Source organism: Mauremys reevesii, linkage group 10 (genome assembly GCF_016161935.1).
Source record: "Mauremys reevesii isolate NIE-2019 linkage group 10, ASM1616193v1, whole genome shotgun sequence".
NCBI classification, from domain to species: domain Eukaryota; kingdom Metazoa; phylum Chordata; order Testudines; family Geoemydidae; genus Mauremys; species Mauremys reevesii.
The window spans coordinates 73,252,203-73,263,586 of NC_052632.1; the positions used below are offsets into that span (position 1 = coordinate 73,252,203).

The 11,384-nt window shown below is 51.4% G+C and overlaps 1 long non-coding RNA gene across 1 annotated transcript; it reads right to left on the minus strand.

The window, feature by feature from the left end:
- Window positions 1-9,317: 9,317 nt before the first annotated feature.
- On the minus strand, window positions 9,318-10,425 carry LOC120373193. Its single transcript, XR_005585438.1, has 3 exons — window positions 10,327-10,425; window positions 9,924-9,962; window positions 9,318-9,525 (listed from the first exon to the last, which is right to left on the minus strand). It is a non-coding gene; the product is annotated as an uncharacterized LOC120373193 (long non-coding RNA).
- Between the last annotated feature and the right edge of the window lie 959 nt (window positions 10,426-11,384).

The window sequence follows — 11,384 nt, forward strand, 5'->3', positions numbered from 1 at the left end:
TATTTGAATTGCAAACTCTTCAGAGCAGGGGCTGCCTGTGATTGTACAGTGCCTGGCACCCTTGGGCCTGCAGGTGCTACAGCAATAATAATAATGGAGGGCTATCTCCAGCAGGACTTTGGTACCACTGCTGAGCCACAGTGAAAAGAACAGGGACTTCCATTCTGAGGGCTGGTCTACACTGAAGGGGGGAGGTGTCAATATAAGATACGCAACTTCTGCTACAAGAATAGCGTAGCTGAAGTCAATGTATCTTATTTCGACTTACCTCCCATCCTCACAGCACAGGATCGACGGCCGCAGCTCCCCCCGTCGACTCCGCTACCACCACTCGCCCTGGTGGACTTCCGGAGTCGATGGGAGCGCGTTCGGGGATCGATATATTGCGTCTAGATGAGATGCGATATATCGATCCCCGATAAATCGATCGCTACCCACCGATCCAGCGGGTAGTCTGGACGTACCCTCAGTCTAGGCCACCCGCACTAACTCCTCATCTCTTCCTCTGTGAGGTGTATGGGTTTCCCGAAGTGTTAATGATCAGCAATGGGACAGTGAGACTGTATCACTACCTGGGTAATCAAGGGCCCTCAGCGCCTTGGTGTCTCAGTGCCATTAGTAATCAATGGGATAGTCTCTACCAGCACGGCCCCACCTTGTTCCCATATTACCAGGGCGCGGGTCCATTCCTAAGCATAAGAAACAGGAATGTCCCCAGGGAGAGGGAGCTGTAGAGAACCAGGGTGTAAAGAACATGCTCAGAGAGTTACAAAGCTGGCCATAAACGAGACAGAGGCAGATAAAACCACAGGCTTACCGTAGCCTTTCAAAACCCCTGCATCCCCGCTAGGCCAAGATGGGCCATACTCCCTGCTGTCACATCCCTTTGTCGTGCAGCCTTCCTATTCCCAGGCCTGCTGCGGGTGGTGTGGATACCCTCCTGCTTCCAAGGTCATCACCCCAGGGCCGCCCCGGGGGGGGGGCAGGAGGGGCAATTTGCCCCAGGCCCCCATGAGAGTTTTTTGGGGGCCCTGGAGCGGGGTCCTTTACTCGCTCTGGGATCCCCGGAAAACTCTCGCGGGTCCCGGGCCTCCGGAGCTGCTTCCGCTCCCGGTCTTCGCCGGCGGGGGGTCCTTCCGCTCCGGGGCAGAAGGACCCCCTGCCGGTGAATTACCGCCAAAGCGGGACCCGCCGCCGAAGTGCAGCCGGGTCTTCGGCGGTAATTCGGCGGCAGGGGGGCCCTTCCGTTCCGGGACCCTCCGCCGACGGGCCCCTACGACCCGCGGCGGGGGGCCCCCCCCGCCGCCGCCCAATTACCGCTGAAGACTCGGCTGCACTTCAGCGGCGGGTCCCCCTTCGGTGGTAATTGGGCGGCGGAGGGGGCCCCCGCCGCGGGTCTTCGGGGCACTTCGGTGAAGGGTCCCGGAACGGAAGGGCCCGCCGCCGAATTACTGCCAAAGCGGGGCCCCCCGCCGCCGAAGACCCCAGGCCCCCGGAATCCTTTGGGCGGCCCTGCATCACCCAGCACTGGAGAGAACATCAACCCTCCAGGCTTTTCTATAGCCACCCCTAATGCTGCTCTCCACCAGTCACCCAGGGCAGCCCCATTTCCCCATGTCCTTACCCAGTTAGTACACCCACACCTGTCCCTTACCTCCTGCTCCCTAGGCAGCCAGGGAGGATGGCTGTTATCTCCACTCCCCCTCGTCTTGCTGGAACCTTCTGTAGCCCTCAGCTCAGCAAAGCACATGAGCAAATGTTTAAGTGCAACTGAAACCAATAGAAGTTAGAGGCGTGCTTAAGTGCTTTGCTGAATAGGGACAGACAGCAGCACCGGGGCCTATTAGCTATGCTGTGTACGTGTGACCGCCATCCCTCCCTAAGCTCTGGGTAGAACCCCCCGCTCCTGCATTCCCTTCCGCAGCCCTTGCAAGTAGGAGAGGGGTGGAAGAGGAACCTCTGTCTGCCCTCTGCCCCGCCCAAGGCCTTTTCATGTTGCAAAGTCAGGGGAGAGGTGGGTGACTATTTCACACTCACCTTCCCCCAGCACTGGTTCGAAACCTCCCCCCTCCCTCCCTTTCACAGCCTTCCCAGCTACTCCTGCAGCGGTGGCATGCATGCGCACAATGTGTCGATGCAAGAAGCCACGAGCCAGCAGCCTTGTAAATAATGTGCAATCAGGGGGAAAAAATATCCCTCCTTAAATCCCCCTGCGACGTGGATTCCCTGCAACGCTACATTTCTGTGAGGGAAGCATCAGTTGGTTGTTGCTGCAGGTGCTCCTGCACAGGGGAGGAGCGCAAAAATGAAGTTGTTTGCGGCTTTTGATTCCGTCCCTGGAATTATTTACAGCTGCAGGCAATATTAAACTATGTAGAGCAAGTGTCCTCATTTACATGCTAATTCATTTATACCCTCTGGATTGATTTCTCCAATTCATTTTCAGCCCACTAACTCTTCTGATATGAATTATATTATCACCTCCAGAATGGCACTGGGGAAAGGGACTGTAGGAAGCCACCCCAGCCCTTCCGATCTCAGATGGCCCTGGCTGTTCAGATGCCACATGGCCAACCACAGCCTTGGCTACTAGCGGGTAGCACCCTCCTCCTTGAAAGGAAAATCACTGGGGCTGCTCAGAGAGTAAATACACCCAAATCTAAACACACACACACCAGGGGAAGTCATAAAACACACAGGACTCACCAGCTGGTGGACCTGGGGTTGGTCTCCTCAACAGAGACCATTTCCTGGCTCTGCACAGGAGAAGGAGCGACCTAATTTCACAAAGCGAACTTGAGGTTGACCCACAGTCACTGCCAGCAGAAAATCCTGGGGCAAGTGAGAAATGGAACTAATTCTAACCTTCCCAAGGTTCTTTTGCCCTGGGCTGGGCTTCTAGGGTTTGCGGGACATAACATGCTCATTGCTTCACCCTTATGGTGGGAAAAGGAAAGGGAAGTTTGCTGCTGAGTGCTGGCTGGTGGAAAGAAAGTGATACAGCCAGTGAAAGGGGTGGGGGAATCATAGACTTTAAGGTCAGAAGGGACCATTATGATCATCTAGTCTGAACCTCCTGCACAAAGCAGGCCACAGAACCTTATCCATTCACTTCTATAACAAACCCCTAACCTATGTCTGAGTTATTGAAGTCCTCAAATTGTGGTTTGAAGACCTCAAGCTGCAGAGAATCCTCCAGCAAGTGACCCATGCCCCATGCTGCAGAGGAAGGCAAAAAACCTCCAGGGCCTCTGCCAATCTGCCCCGGAGGAAAATTCCTTCCTGACCCCAAATATGGCAATCAGTTAAACCCTGAGCATGTGGGCAAGACTCACCAGCCAGCACCCAGGAAAGAATTCTTTGCAGTAAAGGGCATCAGACAGAGGAGAGAAATCAGCCCTATACTAGTCTGTAGAAGGGAGGAAATGTCAGGCCTTTTCATCTATCACAGTCATTGATAGATGCATATTAAAAGGCTCAGGCCCCTTGGACCAATATGAAATTTGTATTCAGAGATGAGGTTCTGAGGGAGCCCAGAGACAGTTTAGGTTAATAGACAGGGTTCCACTTTGGGACCATTTGGTTTCTTCTTTTTATAATACATTTTCTTTAGGAACAATGGTACAACAAACAATATATTAGATAACATTTCCAGGTTGGTGTCCTTTGGTTGTGTGTGTTGCCCCTTGACTTGCGGGGAAGATTGACTCGGAACATAAGGCATCAACATTTCTCTCCACTGTTGGACCCAGCAATGATCAGCCAGGGTTTTGAGATATGGAAGTGGTGACAGGATGGCCTGTTGGGTAAAATGAAGTACAATACCCCCTTCCTGTCTCATTGTACTAATTGCATTCAGTAACTACTACTTTGTGATCAAGAATCCGTCCAGTCATGTAGAAGGTAGAATTCCACCTGGTTTTTATGTCTTGAATGAGCTCTTGAGGGGGACACCTCTGCTCCTATCATTCTGGAAAGCGCTTCACTAGCTCATAACCACTGGTTAAAATGGATGCAAACCCTGACTCCAGTAGCCGACAAAGTCAACAGTTGGCAGCTCATCACTCCCGGTTACACCACTAGCGACCATTAACTTGGGAGGGCAGAGAGACAGGTTTCCTGGGTACCCTTTGTTTACTACTATTGTCTGACTCATGCCCCTGCCTGCCTAAGAGGAGTGTTTGAAAGAAAAGCTCTCGCCCCACCTCTCTGATCCCTCTCGGATCGTTTGGGGGAGGGAGGAAATTGTCCTAACTGGAACAATAGACTATCCCTTCTAAATGCAACTTCAAAGCTGGACAGGAAAATTGATAATTCAAGTACAGTTTCTTTAAACTTCATCATTTAGCTCTTGAAACTGGGCTATTGAATTCATATAGTTCTTTGATCAAGACCAGTTAATTAAGTTATTCCCTTGATATGACTCTTATCATTTTAGCTCCAGACCTACATCACACTTACGCAATTCACATATTGGCTTTGATATGCATCCCGAAAGCTTCCCAGACCATAATCACCGAGTTTCTATAGATTCACAACTAGCCTACCCGGTTTCACCTATCACACGTCAAGGGCTATTACTTCTAGGAACTTACATGTTAAAGAACCATTCTGAGAACCAAACGTCTGCCTTCTGTGACATCACTAAAGTAAACAGAATTACATCAGGGGTGAAATTAGCCCAACGGCTTCTTCCATCAGAGTTTATCTTTAGTACCCCTTGTGGTTAAAAAAACGTCATGTTTTTTAAATATCACCTGCTATATTGAATCATTTTATAAAGAGCATGGAAAGGAAGCTATATCTCCCCATCACTTTCATGCCTGAATGTCACAACTTTATTGTGCCAAGACCGACTAGTGCTTTCCTAATATTGGAAGTGCAGTATAACTGTTATAGGAAAAGAGGGCAAAGCTAAAGCTGAACTGTAAAATGAAAGTTGCGTCAAGAACAAACCTATATGCTGTAGGCTCCACTACCCAGTCTATGAGTCCGGTGCAGGGGCGGCTCTAGGAATTCCGCCGCCCCAAGCAGAGCGGCACACCGCGGGGGGCGCTCTGGCGGTCGCCGGTCCCGCGGCTCTGGTGGACCTCCCGCAGGCGTGCCTGCGGAGGGTCCACAGGAGCTGCGGGACCATTGGACCCTCCGCAGGCATTTCTGCAGTCATGCCTGCGGGAGGTCCGCCAGAGCCGCCTGCTGCCCTGCCGGCAAAATGCCGCCCCAAGCGCGCGCTTGGCGCGCTGGGTTCTGGAGCCGGCCCTGGTCCGGTGGCACCTTAAAGACTAACAGATTTATTTGGGCATAAGCTTTTGTGGGTAAAAAACCCACTTCTTCAGATGCATGGAGTGAAAATTACAGATGCAGGCATTATTATACTGACACATGAAGAGAAGGGAGTTACCTCACGAGTGGAGAGCCAGTGTTGACAGGGCCAATTCAATCAGGGTGGATGTAGTCCACTCCCAAATAATTGATGAGGAGGTGTCAATTCCAGGACAGGGAAAGTTGCTTTTGTAGTGAGCCAGTCACTCCCAGTCCCTATTCAAGCCCAAATTAATGGTGTTAAATTTGCAAATGAATTTTAGTTCTGTCTATGAATTTTAGTTTAATCTGAGAGGTATTCAGCACATTTGTTTAACTATGTGAAATTCTCCTGGCACTGTCTGGTTCTTTACAAATATTCCTGCAGCATCATTCTGGGACAGCCCAGATACCAAAAGCCCTTGTTCTGGGAGGTCGTTGGTATCTGTGCTGTCCCAGAACGATGCAATCGGGAATATTGGTAGCAAACGGGAAGGCACCATGAGGATTTCAGCGAGTGGCTGGGAAAGAATGTTTCAAAAAGTTAGTTACAGACTCTCTGTGCTAACTGTTCCCCACCCCACATCCCAGCCTTGTGAGTTCGGGGCATTTAGAGATTCATCTGTGCTTAACTCTGGTTTCATTTGTCATTCACCAAACAAAAAAACAACCCCATGGACATAATGAGAATAAGCAGGAAGCAGTAACAGTGCCTTGTCTCACAGAAGGATACCTTTGAGATCCTGTAGCTATGAGTATTGGAATATGAATGCCTAGTAGATGATTGTTGGGATGCTTACATCAGAATTGCTTCTTCACACAGGACATTTTAAACAACCATGCGGGAACATCAAAGAGCTCGATAGTTAGGTTCAGCTAACCACCTCGAAATACAGATGCTGCTCTGAACTATGCTGTCCTCCTGAGCGTGAAAACCTGGGCTGGAAATCCCGTGAGAACAAGAGAAGCTTTTTTTGTAATATTTTGGCACTTTGGGGCATGGGAGACCAGAGGCATCTGTAACTATCATTCCATCTCCCTTTACCTTCAGATGCACTGACTATGCACTTTACAACAGTTCCCCGCCTCCAGCCACATCCTAGATCCTCTCCAGCCTGGCTTCTGCCACTCAGACCTCTCTGACTAAGGTTCTCCAGTGGCCTCTTTTCACCAAATCTCAGGGCCTGTGCTCCAATGCCTCACTTCATCCTCCTCTGCCTCAACACTGCCTTTGGCACCATTGCTTTCTCTCTGCAGCTTGACAACTTGTCTTCCCTTGGCCTTTGTAATACTGCTCGCTCCTTGTTCTCCTACATCTCTGGCCAGCCCACCAGTGTCCCCTTTTGGCAGGTCCTCTTCCTCCCCATTTCCATGGGGATCCCACAAGCTCTGTTTCAGGTCTCTACACCCTTTCTCTGGAGGATGTCATCCACGCACATTACTTCAGCAGCCCTCTTTATGCTGCTGATGCGCAAGCCTATCACCCTCCAGCCAAATCCACATCCCATCCTGCCCCTCTGATGTCTCCTCCTGAGTTACTCACCATCAAATTGAAATGGCCAAACCTGAGTTCCTAATCTTTCTCCCAAGCTCACCCCACTCCTATCATCATCACCCTACTGTCATCCAGGCCTTGTAACCTGGGGGGGGGTCATCTTTGTCTCTTCCTGCCCCCTCATATCCAGACTCTTACGTTTCTTCCCACACATCACCACTAAGGTCTGATTTTGTGTGTCCATCTCTCATCCAGACCCTCATCATCTCCCCTCTTGATGTCTGCAACCTCCGCTTACAGTCCATACAAAATGCAGCTGGCCAAGGTCCTTGCCCATTGATGCAACCACGTCACCCCCTCTCCAGCCCTTCTTTCTCTACTGGACCAAGTAGAACCTTCTTGTCTTCAAGTTCAAACTTCAAGGCCTTCTAGTTCCTCATCATGTCAGCACCTGCTTTCAGCTCCATGCTGCTAGCCTTGACCCCTCCCCCCCCATTCATCTGCTTCGCCCACTGCCAGCTCTGTGCCTTCTTCACCATCGGTCCCTATGTGTGGATCACCCCTGCTTGGTCTGGTCCCCAAAGCCGCTCCCCTCACCTCTTTCAAACCCCTCCTGAAGGCCTTCTTCTTCCACAAACCTGACGATTATTGGTCTTCTCATTCATTCTCCATTCATCTCCCAAATGAGATCTGAGCTCCATTTCTCTCCTGCTCTGTGCTCCGCCACACCGTGCACGAGTCTCACTGATCAGCCACATCAGCTTAGGGCTGGGATCTCTGTCCTCCCCCCTCTGCCCTTCCCTGCCATCTTATCATCCATCAGGTCCAAAATTAATGTGTCAGCTCCTGGGTCAGGGATCCATGAAAGGTGATTCAACCAGCCACCTTCCTGAGCTCCTCCCCTTTGCCTCCTTACCCTGGAGCTGTTTCCCAACACACGGTGATCGGTTAAGAACATCTCCAAAGCGAGGGTTTGATCTGCACCAGGTTGCAGGTTCCATGGAGCAGGGGACCTTTCCTTTAGTGTGTTATAAAGCACTGGTGGTGTCGATACAGAGCAGGAGGAGAAGAAATAGGCATTTGGGCTCAGCTCTTCAAAATGTATTTAGGTGCCTAACTTCTGTGGGAGCCTCATTATCTTAGAGAATCTGAGCCGTGGGGCTTAGAAACACACAGCCCCAGCTTTTCAGCAGCTTCCTTCCTTCCTTCAGCTCCTCAGCTCACTGACTCAGCCTGTCCCAGCTCACCCCCCTTGCATCCCAGCTGCCCACATCCAACCCCAAAGGGCAGCTACAGTGAAAAATGCAAAACCACATTCCTTGGCTCTGCATAGACCAGCACCTCCTCCTCCTCTTCCCCATCCCTGCCAGCAGCGCCCCAACCAAGGTGATACGAGCCAAGCTGGAGTTTAATTTCAGCCTTTAATGCGTATCTGGCGATAATTTGCGAGCGGCTTATTCCGACCACCGCTCCCCTCCCCGTGATGGGTGCCAGGCCCACACCGCAGTCCTGCTCTCAGCTCCTAAGGAAAAATGGTTTAATTTGTCACAGGCCAATTATAGCTTCTCATCTGTCCCTGACTGACTCCTGGTGGCTAGTGTCTAGGACAAAGGGTCCCTCTGTGGGGAGATTACGCATGGCTATTAACAAGAGGAAAAGTGTCCACTGTCTCACCTTGCTGGGGCTGCTGTCTCCAAAGAGCCAGGAAAAGGAAACGCTTGGTGACTGACAGCTGGAGGGAGGACTCCCAAAATCCCTCCTCTCACTTGGAAGAATAGCCACGACAAACTTGGTATTCAAATAATCTTCATGCCTGGCAGATAACAAAGTCCCGGCTAGAAGGAGCCGCAACATGGCTGTCAATAACCTTCCCCGGGTTGTTTGCTACCAGGCATGCTGTGACCCTGTGCGGGAGCCCAGCCTGGGGGACTGTGTGGGTTAGGGAAGCTTGCCATGTAGGGTGTGACATGGACAGAGTGTAGGTGTGTGTGGGTGGGGGGGTTCATGGGTGTGTTTCACCAAACTGGGCGGGGGGGTACCTGGCATTAGCCCCAGAGCTACCCCTTTAATTCAGCCCCATTCTCCTGAGGCCTGTGCCAGGCCCCTGAGAAAATTCCACCTTCCCATTGAAAGGATGGTTGGGGTGATTCCCTGGGAAAAGAGCCCGTGGTAGAGTCAGTCTCCCTGACACCAGAATAGTCCTGAAGAGCAATGGCCTGGTATTTAGAACGGACCCAGCTCTCAGGTCCCAATCCCCCATCACAGGAACGCCCACAGTGCTGGACTCTGGGTTTAGCCTTCAGGACCAAAGTGCTCCTGGCCAGCAACACCCTCAAAAGCGAAGCTGATTTGTCCAGGGATTCGGTCTCCCTCCTTGCTGATGGTTAAGAGAAAGCACGTGTGTGTGTGTGTGTGTGTGTGAATGGAGAGGAATCACCCAGCTTTCCAAGAGAGAGAGCAGCCCAGGCCCAAGGGGAAGGGGAGAGGGGCTGGAGTATTGTTCAGGCCCCATGTATGTGAGATTCTTTCACCATGTTGAACCCAGCTGTGCAACAGGCCTCTGGCACCAAGATAAGAAGAGAGGGGACCTCCCTGTTGAGGTCCTGCCTCTGCTGGGTAACAGCCAGATAAACTGGAGTGCTCTGCTTCTCCATCTCAAACTGATTCAGGGTGCAAGACAGCAGCCAGCGAGCTCCCTCCTTCCATGTGGCTTTGATCCCAGATCTTCACTGGAAGAACAGGGGGAAGATGAAAGGCAATTTCCCTTTGTGCTTATGGCAAATAATTCAGAGACTTCCCCTTGTTTACTCTGAACCGTTAATGATCCGTCAAAAATTACCTCTGAGATTGTAATTAAAGAAACCTGCGGGGAGGGGTGGGGGAGAGGAGACAGACAGAGTGAGGGCTCCATCTCTGAGTCATGATTGGGTAGAATGGGCTGTCAGCCCCACACCTCCCCTCCAGAATTCCTGTTCTGAGCCTACGGGAGTCACACACCAGTGCAGGGGCCCAGGGACACAGCAAATAAGGGGTACAGAACAGCACGACCGGCGCTCCCCTTTACATCTAGCTATAGGAAAATGAGCTGTTGCACGCTGGTTACATGTGAACCAACATGGCAACATACCTCAGCAGGAGCCCACAGGAAACGAGTTCAAATCAGCTCCTGAAAGAGCAGCAAAACTTCAAAAAATAATTAACCTTTCCCCCCACACACCCCGTCATGGCTCTGGGAAGAAATGTACGTGTACATGCACACACACATTCTCTCTCTCTGGAGTATTTCAGACTCCCTGTCCCTTACAAGCCAATGCCTGAGCTCAGAGCTTTGTGCTTGATGGTAGGTATCACAGACACTAAGTGGAGCAGAGTTTGCAGGAAATTTCTCCTCAGTGTTCTAATGATTCCCAAGGGAGAACTAAAGGGTAACTTGCTTTGCAGCAGATGACAGGAGGGGATGTTGGGTTATATAATTATTTAGGGGGTGAGAGCTGTGGGCAGGGAGTCGCAGGCAGGTAGGAATTCCCTACCTTGCACCAGCAGTCCTGAGGCTGTATCCCGCTCACTTTACTCCCATGCACAATTCTATTGCAGACAGTAGAACCGCTCCCATCAGACAGGCCCGCAGGGTTCACCCCTGGGATTTTCTCAGCATAAGCTTCTAACTGGAATAAAGCGGTGTCCTTTTTTCACCTTCGCCTGTTTGGTTTTCCTTGGGCTGGAGCTCAGCCCTTGGTTAGTCAGAGCAGGGGACCTGCAAAGCCTGGAACTCAGGCAAAGTAGGAAGAGGAATCAGTCTGCAACTCTCCCGCTTTTAAAATGTAAAACTGCAGGTGTGCACATTAGCAGGGCCTGGCCAGTCGCCGCTGGGGATGATACACAGCTGAATTGCAGGAGTCTGTTTTAATGCGGCCTGACCTAGCTGAATCACTTCTACAAACACAGGCCCAGTTTCCCCCCTCACCGCTGGGGGATGTAAAGTTAGTTCTAGCACAGCAGAGGCGTGCCTGATACTGACCAGACCCGACAGGGCCCTGGCTCTGTACTGCACCCAAACTAGTGCCCTGCTCCTGCGGACACTTATATTGTGGAACTCCAGGAGGCAGTGGAGGGGCTTGAAGCTAAAAATGCACAAGAGTCTGCAGGATCAGCATAAGGGTTGGTGACTGGGTCTCCCCCCGTTCTTTGAAACCACTCGTAGCTCTGACAAGATGCAGATAGCTCAGGCAGTGCCATGGGCGGGCAGCCTACTCCCCCACCCTTTGTTATTGAAACTAAGGCTCCAGCATCTACAGTCTGGAAGACAAAGAACATCTGTGCCCCATGGAAGAGCTGCTCACACTCAGCAGGGTTCTCGCTCCAGGATTTCTATGGTGGTCATAGGACTTATGCACCATTTCACCATCCCGTCCTTTAGCCAGTCGCCTGGGTCCCACTGAGCACAATGTAGATTGCTCTATGGTGCTGGGGACAGGACTGTGTTTATATCCTCCCCCCGACAAGCAAACCCACCGCAGAATTCATCACCACCGTCTAGTACCACCACTGCAGAGGCCACATCGCTCTGAGCGCTGGCACCACTCACTCC